This window comes from Dromiciops gliroides, chromosome 4, assembly GCF_019393635.1.
Source record: "Dromiciops gliroides isolate mDroGli1 chromosome 4, mDroGli1.pri, whole genome shotgun sequence".
In the NCBI taxonomy this organism is placed as follows: domain Eukaryota; kingdom Metazoa; phylum Chordata; class Mammalia; order Microbiotheria; family Microbiotheriidae; genus Dromiciops; species Dromiciops gliroides.
Window position 1 is genome coordinate 296,489,964 of NC_057864.1, and position 14,877 is coordinate 296,504,840.

Here is a 14,877-nt window from a genome sequence, read left to right on the forward strand (position 1 = left end):
AGGCTGATGACTGCACAGGTCAGCCTCACTTAAATCCAATACATTTACAAATCAAGACATCACTCTCCTGATGTCATTGGTCCTCTTCGAGAATGAAGGATGGACAACAACAAACAACAACGACAGGAGAGGGAGGGAAAAGTGACTTCTGATTGATGGAGAGAAGGCCGAGCTGTATAGCTACATAAGGAATTTACTGCATAGTTTTCAGAGACATATTTGAGGAGAGACAGGTGGACAGAGGGAGACTGTGGAGAGGGATAAGACTTTAGAATGGCAGACCTGCATGAGGAGCCAGCCCCATAATGCCATTGTACTTATTTGAAATTCTAGAGACTTCTGAGAATAGACCTCTCCTGGAATGTAGTTGTTTCCACTCTCCTGGTTCAAGCTGAGATCCAGCTGAAGAGCTCATTAATTCTTGTTCATTCTTTGGTATTTTCTTATCTGTGTAAAGTCTCCAATTTCTGTTTGCTATTTTGCTTGGATAAATGGGTTTGTTTACTCAATATTTGCTATTTTTGCTTGTCTTTTGTGTAATCTGTATTTGTTAGACAGGAGCTAAACTGGCAAGAGATGTGGGTTTTCTTCTGAACCTATCATCCACAATATTTGAAGGAAGCAAATAAATATAATTCTAGCTCAATACCCTCCCCAGAGACTGGGCAGAACAGTGCCCAGTCTTTAGGGCACTCCAGGAGTTTACGTGTCCCTCTTCCCTTCCCAGTGCCCCCAGCTATTATGCTGATTACAGGCACATCCCTTGGCTCTGTTCTCTGCAGAGTTGGATTAGACCTCAGATTATATCTATCCATGCCACCTATGAGCTCTGTCTATGTTTAAATAATCCATGTGGACACATATATTACATTTTTCTTAGACTCTTATTTCATATACCTAGTTTAAATTCAGCCCAAATAAATAAGAAATAGAAAATGCTTTGCAAACTTTAAAATACTAGATAAGGGTTATTATTCTTTCTAGGCTTTAAGTTGTTAGAACACTGAAAGAAAAAGTCTTTGATTATATATTTGTTTTCTGACAAACAACTTCTTACCAATTCTGACAATCCCCCCCCCCCATGTCTTCATAGGATAAAGAATGACTATCCTATTGTTTTGGGGAGACCTAAATGAAATAGCGTTCTTTCTCCCAATGTTGATTCCAGTTAGTTGAAAAGTAAATTACAATTAAGCAATTTTTTCCCCATTAGACATTCAAAGAGTCAGAGTCAAATTTGGATACTGGAGAGAGAATACTATTTAAATACTTTTTTTGTTTTTCTACAGAAAAAAAGAAATAAAACATAAGTATGAGCAGATTTAGTGAGAGTTGTGTGCTTTAAATGTGACTGTAAAATCAGTCTGTATTCTGTATCAAATGCTTATGAGATTTAAATTGTAAAGTCAGGAAAAGTGAAGTTAAAAAAAATTCCTCATGGACAGATATCGATTTTTAAAAATCAATTTGAACCATAAATAGAAAAAGTAGGATCCTATTTCAAATTGTGTTTTAAAACAAGAGAAACAACATTAGTGCCTGAAGTGGCCATCTAGCAACCCATCACTCTTTCCCCTGAACGCTCTGTTCCAGTCACACTGGACTGCTTGTTGTTCCCCACACAGCCTCTCTCCCTTTGCACAAGCTGTTCTTCCTGCCTGGAATGCACTCCCTCCTCACCTTTACCTTGGTGAATCCTTTGCTCCCTTCAAAGATCAGATCAAGGGCCACGTTTTAGGAGAAATGTATGCTGATCCCTCCATTTTGTAGTGCCTTCCCCCTAGAAATCACTTTGTATTCACATGTATGTTATATGTTTAGATAAATACATATGTTTGTACATATATAAACACACACATATATGTGTGTATGTATGTATGTATGTATATATTAGGGGTTCATCTACCTAATTCACACTACCACTTGCTTGTTGGGTCCCCAGAGGGGTGATTGTTACTACTCCCAGGATTCTAGTGGTAGTCTTGGATATCTGGCTGTCCTCCTAAACATTAGCTTACAAGACCAATTCAGTGTGCTTCCCCTTAAGCAGCCTGTAGGTTCAATTAGATCTTTAGTTAAGACATTTACTCAAATGGCATCATAAGAACAATAATTACAAAACATTTCCCCGAAAATATCAGGGAGTATATTCTCCCATAATCTCACCCAGAGCGCAGAAGAAGAAAACAATGGGCACAAACTTAAAGTACAATGGCAGGGAGGCCCATGTGTCAACTGTAGTATTGCAAGGCCTTGATATCCCCTCTCTTTTCAGAGGGATCTCTTGAAGTTTGCAAGGAACAGTGTCTTCTGTCTCCAGGGGACCAGCACAATTGGGCTTGCATCTCCTGGGGTGCAGTGTCTCTGCTGAATGGGCAGCCAAGTAGGTCTCTCAACAACTGTGCTGATTCCTCACCAAGCTTCTCAGGACATGGCATCTCTGCTAAACAAGTTGATCCCCTGGTCTCCTGGGCTTGCTTTCCAATTGACAGCTGCAGTCATTTTTCCCATTTTTCCTGTTCCATAGACAACAAATTCCTCTTCATTATAAATCTTTTCCTCTCCCACTCCTTTCATCTTCTAGTTTTTACTGAAACTTGGCTTCCCCTCTGATGACACAGCCTAGCTCATCTCCCTTTCCAGTACTGGCTGTACCTTCACTCATTCATCTCAGCTCACTGGTCAAGGGGGAGGAGTTATAAAACTCCTTGCTCCCCTTTGCCACTTCCAGATTCTCTTTCTTCCTCCATTACTCAGTAACCTCTCCTCCTCTGAGGTTCATGATAGTCACCTCTACCACCCAATCAAATTCCTGGTAGCTGTTGTCTACAGATCCCTAGGTCACTTCTCTTCCTTCCTCAGTGAGTTCACTATATAGCTTACAATTTTTCTATCCTCCCTAACTCCTGCCCTCACACTAGGGGACTTCAGCATACATACTTACTCTTCCTCAAGCACCCTAATCACTCAGGCTACTCACTTCCCATGACCTACTCCTCTACCTCACCTCAACCACACACAAAGATGGTTATGCCCTTGACCTTGTCATCACCCACAAATGTACTACTTCCATGTTCAAGAATTTTGAAATCCTTATCCAACCATAATCTATTGATTTTCCACCTCTCTCCCTGACTTCCTTAACTGAACTCTACTCTTCATCTATACTGTAACCACTAATCTCCCAACTCCTAAGTTTTCTTCTAGGATATCTCCCTGGAAATATCCACTCTTCATTTTCCCCATCTTGACCCTTTGAAGAACCCATTCAATTCTACACTGTCCTTTTCTGTTGAGTCCCTGGCCCTAAGGATGGGAGAATTAAATGAGGGTTTTTGAGGATGGGGGAGACATGAGTATGTTTGGACTAATAGGGAATCAGCCAATAGATAGGGAGAGATTGAAAATAAGTAAGAGTGGGGGTGATGGAGGAAATCTGTTGAAGGAGATGGGATAGATAAAATAGGATCAGTTGAACTAATAGAGAGGTTAATCTTTATAAGGAGTAGGGGCACTTCATCATGTGAGACAGGGGTGTAGAAGATAGTGGCAGAAGTCATATGAATGATATGAGGTAAAGACAAGAGGAGGAGTTCAAGGCCAATGGCCTCAATTTTTTCTGTAAAGTATGAGGCAAAGTTCTAAGCTGGGAGGGTGAGGGGAGGGGGAATCATGGTCAGCTTGAGGAGGGATGAAAAGGCTTGAAAGAGCCACTGAGGAGAGTAGGATAGTGAGTTGAAAAAAGCACATGGGGAGGTCATGAGGTGGGTGGGGGTGGGGGTGAGGGACATGATATTCCATGAAGTCAAAACCAAGCAGAGTTGCTGAATAAAAATGGAAAATTATTTAGAGAGTTCTGAGCCCTCTATAAAGAGAGGCTTCAGGAGGAGACAGTGCTGGGCCCATTTTTCCAATTATTTTTTCCCATTGATTCTTTTGATATAAAGATCTTTTGCTCCTCTAGATGAATTTTGTTATTTTTTTGGTAATTGTAATTCTTTGATAGTTTCATTAGTATAGCACTGAATAAGTAAATTAACTTAGGTAGTCTTTTCATTTTATCATATTGTCTTGGCCTACTCATGAGCAATGATTATTTCTCTGATCATTTATATGTCTTTATTTATATGACAAATATCTTATAATTGTGTTCATATAGTTCCACTGTGTATCTTGGTAGGTAAACCCCCAGTATTTTATACTGTCCACAGGTTTTTTTTTGTTTTTGTTTTGTTTTTGCGGGGCAATGGGGGTTAAGTGACTTGCCCAGGGTCACACAGCTAGTAAGTGTCAAGTGTCTGAGGCTGAATTTGAACTCAGGTACTCCTGAATCCAGGGCCGGTGCTTTATCCACTGCTCCACCTAGCTGCCCCCTGTCCACAGGTTTTTAAAAATAGAGTTTCTCTTTCTCTCCTTCCTGATGGATTTCTTGGGAATATACAGAAATGTTGCTGATTTTTGTGGATTTATTTCATAGCCTAAAGCTTTACTGAAGTTGTTAACTGTTTCAATTAATTTTTTAGTTGACTCTAAGGTTCTTTACATAAATCATCATACCATCTGCCAAAAATGATGGATTTTTCCTCTTTTTCTATGTTTATCCTTTCCATTTCTTTTCTTGTCTTATTGCTATAGCTAGAATTTCTTTTTAAAATAATAATTAACATCTTTATTTAATGTTTTGAGTTCCAAATTCTATCCCCTCCTTCCCTCCCTCCCTTTCCCCCTCCCTGAGGTAGTAAGCAATCAGATATAGGTTATACATATGCAATTATGTAAAACATTACTATGTTAGTCATTTTGTACAAGAAAACTTGTATAAGAGAAAAAAATGAAAGAAAATGAAAAATAGCATGCTTCAGTATATGTTCAATCAATATCAGTTCTTTCTTTGGAGGTGGATAATATTCTTTATCATTAGTCCTTTGGGATTGACTTGGAATATTGTATTGCAGAGAATAGTTAAGTCATTCACAATTCTTCATCAAACAATATTGCTGTCACTGTGTACAACATTCTCCTGGTTCTGCTCATTTCACTATGCATCAGTTCATATAAGTCTTTCCTGACCTTTCTGAAATCATTCTGTTTGTCAGGTCTTATAGCACAATAATATTCCATCACAATCACATACCACATTTTTAGCCATTCCCCAACTGATGGACATTTTTTTGATTTACAATTCTTTATAGCTATTATTTCTAGTATAATATTGAATAGTAAGCATGTTAATGGACTTCTACAAGATGGCTTTATCAGGGAGAGTACTGGTAGTTGATCAGGAAGGACTTCATGCAGAAATAGGTCCTTGAAGTATCTTTTAAAAAATTTTATTTAGTATATTATTTTTCCCCAATTACATGTAAAAACAATTTTTAACATTCATTTTAAAAACTAGCTGGCTTAAAGGAAACCTCCCAGAATCCTTTCTGCTTTTATTCTTTTATGCTAAGTGTGTCCGGAAAATGAGGCAGACTGATTATAGAGTAATAATACCATTTCATGGTATCCATGAAATGTCAAGAGGTCCAAAGATTGGCCAAAATACATTGGATGGACCAATGAATGTATGGACATGAATCAAGAAAGCACAAGAAGTTATGGATATGTTTCAACTTGCACAGTTGGAAGGAGTACAATAACATTAATGATCCATGGAAGCATAGTACGCTTTGTTCTGTATTCCCACTCCATCAGTTCTTTCTCTGGAGGTGGATTGTCATAGATCATTGTATTGCTGAGAAAACTAAGTCATTCACAGTTGATCACAATATTGCTGTTTTTTTTTTTACATATAAGGTATTTTATTTTTTCCGTTACATGTAAAGATAGTTCTCAACTTTTGTTTATACAAGCTTTACAATTTCAGATTTTTCTCCCTCCCTCCCCTCCCTCCCCCCTCCCCTAGACAGCAGGTAATCTGATATAGGTTATATCTATATATCTATATACATATACATATATATATACACACACACACACACATATATATATACACATAATAACATTAATCCTATTTCTGCATTAATCCTGTTACAAGAGGAAAAAAAAGAGCAGTGATGCCAAACCTCAAAATAGAAAAAAAAAAAAACAACAACACCCAAAACAAAAGAAATAGTATGGTTCAATCAGCATCTATACTCCACAGTTCTTTTTTTTTTTTTTCTTGGATTTGGAGATCCTCTTCTATCATGAGTTCCCTGGAACTCTTCTGTACCATTGCATTGGTGAGAAGAATATAGTTCATCACAGTAGGTCAACACTCAATGTTGATGATACTGTGTACAATGTTCTTCTGGTTCTGCTCATCTCACTCATCATCAGCTCACGTAAGACCCTGCAGGTTTCTCTGAACTCCTCCTGCTCATCATTTCTTACAGCACAATAGTACTCCATTGTATTCATATACCACAACTTGTCCAGCCATTCCACAATTGATGGGCACCCCCTCAACTTCCAATTCCTTGCCACCATATAAAGAGCAGCTATAAATATTTTTGTACATGTGGGTCCCTTTCCCCCTTCCATGATTTCTTTGGGAAAAAGACCTAAAAGTGGAATTGCTGGGTCAAAGGGTATCCACAGCTTTATCGCCCTTTGGGCATAATTCCAAATTGCTCTCCAGAATGGTTGAATCAGTTCACAGCTGCACCAACAATGCATTAGTGTTCCAATTTTCCCACAGCTTCTCCAACATTTATTATCTTCCTTTTTTCTCATTTTAGCCAATCTGATAGGTGTCAGGTGGTACCTCAGAGCTGTTTTAATTTGCATCTCTCTAATCATTAGAGATTTAGAGCATTTTTTCATATGGGAATAGATAGCTTTGGTTTCTTCATCAGAAAACTGCCTGTTCACATCCTTTGACCATTTCTCAATTGGGGAATGACTTGGATTCTTATAAATTTGATTTAATTCCCTATATATTTTAGAGATGAGGCCTTTATCAGAAGTACTGGCCTCAAAAATTGTTTCCCAGCTTTCTGCCTCCCTTCTAATTTTGGATGCATTGCTTCTGTTTGTACAAAAATTTTTTAATTTAATATAATAAAAATCATCCATTTTGCATTTTATAATATACTCTATCTCTTGTTTGGTCAAAAACTGTTTTCCTTTCCAAAGATCTGATAGGTCCACTATTCCTTTCTCTCCTAATTTACCCATGGTATCACCTTTTATGTCTAAATCATGTATCCATTTTGACCTTATTTTAGTATAAGGTGTAAGATGTTGGTCTATGCCTAATTTCTGCCATACTATCTTCCAGTTTTCCCAGCAATTTTTGTCAAATACTGAGTTCCTATCCCAGAAGCTGGAGTCTTTGGGTTTATCAAACACTACATTACTAGTGTCATTTACTACTGCATTTCCTGAACCTAGCCTATTCCATTGATTTACCACTCTATTTTTTAGCCAGTACCAGATAGTTTTGATGACTGCCACTTTATAGTAAAGCTCCAGGTTTGGTACCGCTAACCCACCTTCCTGTGAATTTTTTTTCATTATTTCCCTGGATATTCTTGATTTTTTGTTTTTCCAGATGAATTTTGTTATTATTTTTTCTAGCTGTATAAAATAATTTTTAGGTAGTCTGATTGGTATGGCACTGAATAAGTAAATTAATTTAGGCAGTATTGTCATTTTTACTATATTAGCTCTGCCTATCCATGAGCAATTGATATCTTTCCAATTATTTAGATCTGATTTAATTTGTGTGAAGAGTGTTTGGTAGTTGTGTTCATAGAGTTCCTGGGTTTGTCTTGGCAAGTAGACTCCCAAGTATTTTATATTATCTACTGTTACTTTAAATGGAATTTCTCTTTCTATCTCTTGCTGCTGGACTTTGTTGGTCATGTATAGAAATGCTGATGATTTATGTGGATTTGTTTTATATCCTGCTACTTTGCTAAAGCTGTTAATTGTTTCAAGTAATTTTTGAGTTGATTCTCTAGGATTCTTTAAGTATACCATCATATCATCTGCAAAGAGTGATAGTTTTGTTTCCTCCTTGCCTATTCTAATTCCTTTAATTCCTTTCTCTTCTCTGATTGCTAAAGCTAACATTTCTAGGACAATATTAAATAATAGGGGTGATAATGGACATCCCTGTTTCACCCCTGATCTTATTGGGAAGGCCTCTAATTTATCTCCATTGCATATAATACTTGCTGATGGCTTTAGGTAGACACTGTTTATTATTCTAAGGAAAGCTCCACCTATTCCTAAACTCTCTAGTGTTTTTATTAGGAATGGGTGTTGTACTTTGTCAAAAGCTTTCTCTGCATCTATTGAGATAATCATATGATTTTGGTTGGTTTTCTTATTGATGTGGTTGATTATGTTAATAGTTTTTCTAATGTTGAACCAGCCCTGCATTCCTGGTATAAATCCCACCTGGTCATAGTGTATTATCCTGGTGATCACTTGCTGTCATCTCCTTGCTAATATCTTATTTAAGATTTTAGCATCAATATTCATTAGGGAAATTGGTCTATAATTTTCTTTCTCTGTTTTTGCTTTGCCTGGTTTTGGTATCACCACCATATTTGTGTCATAAAACGAATTTGGTAGAACTCCTTCTTCACCTATTTTTCCAAATAATTTGTATAATATTGGAATTAATTGTTCTTTAAATGTTTGGTAAAATTCACCCGTAAACCCATCTGGCCCTGGGGATTTTTTCTTAGGGAGTTCATTAATGGCTTGTTCAATTTCTTTTTCTAATATGGGTTTATTTAAGGATTTTATTTCTTCTTCCGTTAACCAGTTTGTATTTTTGTAAATATTCATCCATTTCATTTAGATTGTCAAATTTATTGGCATACAGTTGGGCAAAATAATTCCTAATTATTGACTTAATTTCCACTTCATTGGTGGTAACATCACCCTTTTCATTTTTGATACTGGTAATTTGGTTTTCTTCTTTCTTTTTTTAAATCAAATTAACCAATATTTTATCTATTTTATTGTTTTTTTCATAAAACCAGCTCTTAGTTTTATTGATCAATTCTATAGTTTTTTTGCTTTCAATCTTATTAATTTCTCCTTTAATTTTCAGGATCTCTAATTTAGTGTCTAATTGGGGATTTCTAATTTGTTCTTTTTCTACCTTTTTAAGTTGCATGCCCAATTCATTAATCTCCTCTTGCTCTTTTTTATTCATGTAAGCATTTAGAGCTATAAATTTTCCCCTAAGCACTGCTTTGGCTGCATCCCATAGATTTTGGTATGTTGTCTCATTATTGTCATTCTCTTGGATAAAGTTATTGATTGTTTCTATGATTTCTTGTTTGGCCCATTCATTCTTTAGAATGAAATTATTTAGTTTCCAATTGATTTTCATTCTACTTTTCCCTGGCTCTTTCTTACATGTAATTTTTATTGCATCATGATCTGAGAAGGATGCATTTACTATTTCTGCCTTTCTACATTTGACTATGATGTTTTTGTGCCCTAATACATGGTCAATTTTTGAAAATGTGCCATGTACTGCTGAGAAAAAAGTATATTCCTTTCTATGCCCATTCAATTTTCTCCAGACATCTATCATGTCTAACTTTTCTAGTAATCTATTCACCTCTTTCACTTCTTTCTTATTTATTTTTTGGCTAGATTTATCTAATTCTGAGAGGGGGAGATTCAGATCCCCCACTAGTATAGTATTACTGTCTAATTCCTCATTTAACTTCTCCTCTAAGAGCTTGGATGCTATACCACTTGGCACATATATATTTAATATTGATATTACTTCATTATCTATAGTACCTTTAAGTAAGATGTAATTTCCTTCCTTATCTCTTTTAATGAGGTCTATTTTTGCCTGCACTTTGTCTGAGATAAGGATTGCTACCCCTGCCTTTTTTACTTTAGCTGAGGCATAATATATTCTGCTCCAGCCTTTTACCTTTACTCTGTGTGTATCTCTCTGCTTCAAATGTGTTTCTTGTAAACAGCATATTGTAGGATTCTGGTTTTTAATCCACTCTGAAATTCGCTTCCATTTTATACCATTCACATTCACAGTTATTATTACTGACTGTCTATTCCCCTCCATTCTATTTACCCCCTTCTTTCACCCTATTCCTCCTCACCGACGTTTTACTTCTTACCCCTGCCTCCCCCGATCTGCCCTCCCTTTTTATCACCCCCTCTCTTTTCTTTACCCTTTTCTCCCTTGCTTTTGTTCTCCCTTCTATCAGTCCCCCCCCTTTCCCTTCCCCTTTCCCTTCCCCAAAGAATGAGTTAAGTTTCTTTATCCCAATGAGCGTATATGTTATTCCCTCTTTGAGTCAAATCTAATGAGAATAGGGTTGAAACAATGTTTCCCCCTCCTTTCTTTCCCTCTATTGTAATAGGTTTTTTTTTTCCACCTCTTCATATGATATAATTCATCCCATTCCACCTCCCCTTTCCTCTCCTTCCCATAGACTCCCTTTTTAACCCCTTAATTCTTTTGTATCATCACATCAAAGACAATTTATATTTATACCCTCTATGTAAAGTCCTTCTCTCTGCCCAAATACATTTACAGTTCTTAAGAGTTATGAGTATTATTTTCCTGTGTAGGGATATAAACAGTTTAACCTAATAGGGTAACCTTTTTTTCCCCCCTCTGTTTACCTTTTTAAACTTCTCTTGAGTCTTGTATGTTGAGATCAAATTTTCTATTCAGCTCTGGTCTTTTCAACAGGAAAGATTGAAAGTCCCCAATGTCATTAAATGTCCATCTTTTCCCCTGAAAGAAAATGCACATTTTTGCTGGGTAATAGATTCTTGGCTGCAATCCAAGCTCCTTTGCCTTCCGGAATATCATATTCCAAGCCTTGCGGTCCTTTAATGTTGAAGCTGCCAGGTCCTGAGCAATCCTGACTGTGACTCCATGATATTTAAATTGCTTCTTTCTGGCTGCTTGGAGTATTTTCTCCTTCACCTGATAATTCTGGAATTTGGCTACAATATTCCTTGGAGTTTTCCTTTTGGGGTCTCTTTCAGGAGGTGATCGGTGGATTCTTTCAATGATGATTTTATCCTCTGATTCTATGATATCAGGGCAGTTTTCCTTAATAATTTCCTGGAATATGGTGTCTAGATTCTTTTTCTGGTCATGGCTTTCAGGCAGTCCAATGATTCTCAAATTGTCTCTCCTCGATCTGTTTTCCAGATCAGTTGTCTTTCCAATGAGGTATTTCACATTTTCTTCTATTTTTTCATTTTTTTGATTCTGCTTGACTGATTCCTGGTGTCTCATGGATTCCTTATCTTCCAACTGTCCCACTTTAATTTTTAAGGCATTGTTTTCTTCAGTGAGATTATGCACCATTTTTTCCATTTGGCCAAGGGAATTTTTAAGGCAGTATTTTCTTCAATGAGATTATGCACCTTTTTTTCCATTTGGCCAAATGAATTTTTTAAGGCTTTGTTTTCTTCAGTGAAATTATGTGCTTCCTTTTCCAAGCTGCTGATTCTTTTTTCATAGTTTTTTTGTTTTGCTTTCATTTCTCTCCCCATTTTTTCTTCTACTTCTCGCAATTGATTTTTAAAATCCTTTTTGAGCTCTTCCTTGAGACCAATTCACCTTCCGTCGTGAGGCTTCAGATGTAGGCAATTTGAGGCTATTGTCCTCATCTGAGTTTGTGTTGGCTTCTTCCCTATTGATATAGAAGCTCTCAATGGAGAGGGCTCTTTTTTGCTTCTTACTCATTATTGCAGCTTATTTATTTATTTTTTAAGTTGAGGTCTGCTCTGGGGGCACCACGGTCCCTGTTTTGGGCTTCTTGTGCAGGGGTATAGGTGTTGTGTGACTGGGTTTTTACTCTGAGGCCTTTATGGTGTGCGGAGATCCCCCGCCCCGCACTTCCTGTCAGATTGTGCTCGGCCAGCCAGGCGCCGGACCCCGGCGTCTGATCCCGCCTGACCCGTTAGTGGCCCTCTTGGCCACTGTCCTTCTTGGCCACTAGATTTTTGAACCAGGTTCCAGGGGCCTCAGTTGTTCGGCTGTGGCCCGCAGCTCCTGCTGACTTGCCCCAACCCCCTCGGCGCTGGGTTGCTGCCCTGAGCTGGGCCTCCCTTTTGCCTGAGTCAGACCGACCTTTTCCTGAAGTCTTCTAAATGATCTCTGGTTGGAGGACTGTGTCTCTCTGTCTCTTTGCAGGTTCTGTAGTTTCAGAATCCGTCCAGAGGCTTGATTTAATGTTTGTTTTGAGGGAACAGAAGGAGAGCTCAGGCAGCTTGTTGCTTCCTCTCCACCATCTTGGCTCCGCCCCCCCAATATTGCTGTTACTATGTACAATGTTGGTTCCAAAGGTTTGTCATAACAGGGTGGGAGTGGGGATAAGCTCCCACTCTCTATAAAATGCTCCAATAGTGTGCGTCTCAAACAGCCTCTGACAACCAAAGCCCAATTCCTGGCCTTCTCATGGGGGAACCGTTTCCACTAACAGGCAAAGGCGAGTCACTGGTGCCTTAAAACCAGTCACTTCAGGCAGGTGGGGCTCGTTAGCCTTGGCAGGCAACCTGCCTAGGGGAAGGAAACCCTGATTTTAAACCTCCGCTGCCTTGCGGCTATACCCATATATGGGAAAGGCTTTGGGAGTTAACCCTGTGGAAAAATCAGGAGCTGGAGTCCCTTAGGCAGTTTGATGTTGGACATCACATCCCTCTGGCAACTCCTGTGGCAGCACTGGTGCCAAACTGTATTGGCTCTGCCTCTCCTTTGGATCCACCAATGTCTCGGAGAGGGAAAACCTGCTGCATGGGCAACAGCTTCTTTTCCATATTAATCCACCCAGGCCAGCGCCCTGGAGAGGACACTCCAGCTACTCCTCATGGGGTAGATACAACACGGGATGCAGCAGTTACTGGTTATAAATCATTCAGGAGCTGTGGCTCCTGTATCGGACTGCACAGCCACGCTGTGGCTTGTGGCTCTTCAAGGCACTGATCCATGGTTGTCCGCATCTGGTGGAGGCCTACTACTACTCCTCCTACTACTATGTACAATGTTCCCCTGGTTTTGCTCACTTCAATTTTGTATCAGTTCATGTAAATCTTTCCAGGTTTTTCTGAAATCATCCTTCTCATCATTTCTTATAGCATATTAGTATTCCATCATAATAATTTACCACAATATATTCAGCCATTCCCAAGTTGATGGACATCTCCTCAATTTCTTTGCCACCACAAAAAGAGCTGCTATAAATATTTCTGTAAATATAGGTCCTTCTCCTTTAAAAAAAAACTCTTTGAGATACAGACCTAGGAGTGGAATTTCTGGATCAAAGGCTATGCATGATTTTAAAGCCCTTTGGGCATAGTTCCAAATTGCTTTCCAGAATGGTTGGATCAGTTCACAACTCCACCAATATTGTTAAAATGCATATTAAACCTTGGGCAGCTGTAGACAACTGTGCACCTCTGAAGATTCAGGAGTACTATTGTGCTCTCCTAACCAACATTCTCTGATCTTATCGCCTTTAGCCAAGGACTTATGTTACCAAAAAATGATAATTTTTCTGTTCCACTCTCCCTGCCCCCAATCCTTTTAAAGAATATCATTCAATAACTTTCTGAGTTATCAGAGTTTTTAAATTATCATGGATTTCCAATTATTATAGGTAATATGAATATGGTTTTATTGTAATTTAAATAGTTTCTTACATTATGGAATTCTCATTCCTTATCATTCACACCCTACACTCTGGTCACTTCTATCTTCCCTAAGCATTTATTCTTTCGTAATGGAAACCACAGGAATCTTAGAAGATAGAGAGGCCCAAGCTAGAGGATAAAGTACAATTAGGCAACAAAGTGGTACTTGGTGAATAATTAGGTGGATTCAAAACTAATTGAACACTGTAGTTTTTCATGGTTGGTGTTGACCTTGAAGAATATCTCCATTGGAGTGCCCCTGGAATCATTTACTTTGCTCTAGGATGATAAACAATTTTATCAGTTACTTGGGTAAATACATAGCATACATCAAACCTGCAAATGATAGAGATAGCTAAAACATTAGATAACAAAGTCAGAAGCCCAAAAAACTTCAACAGGCTAGCTAGACTATTTGTCCAAATCTAAAAAAATTAATGTTAATTAAAATAAATATAAAGTCTTACAATAAATTTAAACTCAACTTCACAAGTGAAAATTGGATGGAAGATGGCTAGACAGTTTCTTTAAATGAGACATGAGGGTTTTTGTAGACTGAAAATTCAATGTGAGTCAAAAGCATGGCATAGTAGTCAAAAAAGCTAATTCAATCTCAAGCTGCATAAACAGTGTCCAGGCCTGGGAAGCAGAAATGATATTCCTGCTATACCAGACCTCAATCAAATTATGGTTGGGGACTTGTGTTCAATTTTGGCTGTCACAGTTTAGCAAGGACATTAGCAAGTTGAGCATGCAGAGGAAAGCAGTCAGAACAGTGAATGGTCTCAATATTTTGCCCTGTGAGAATTAGTTGAAAGAACGGAAAGTATTTATCTTGGAGAAAAAAATACTTAGGAAGTTAGGCACAATTGCCTTCAAGTATTTGAAGGGCTATTGTGTGTTAGAGAGGTAATGCTTGTTCTGCTTTTCCCTGATGGACTGAACCATGAGCAATGAGTGAAGGCTTCAGAGAGCCTGTTAGTCCAGTTCTAGGTCTCAAGGAATGGAAACATAGTTCCTCCTTCCTTAAATCTAAACTATAGTATTTAGTGGTAAGGCACAAACCACTGGTAATACAAGAAAGAATATAAGGTGACACATGCTAATCATTCTGACCAGGCCATCCAAATTTCAGCTGTTTCTGGTCTCTGAGAGGTAAGGCAGCTATATAGATAGTATTGGCCTTACCATAGAACTGCAGGCTGATTCTGAGTGACTCTAGTTAGGCAG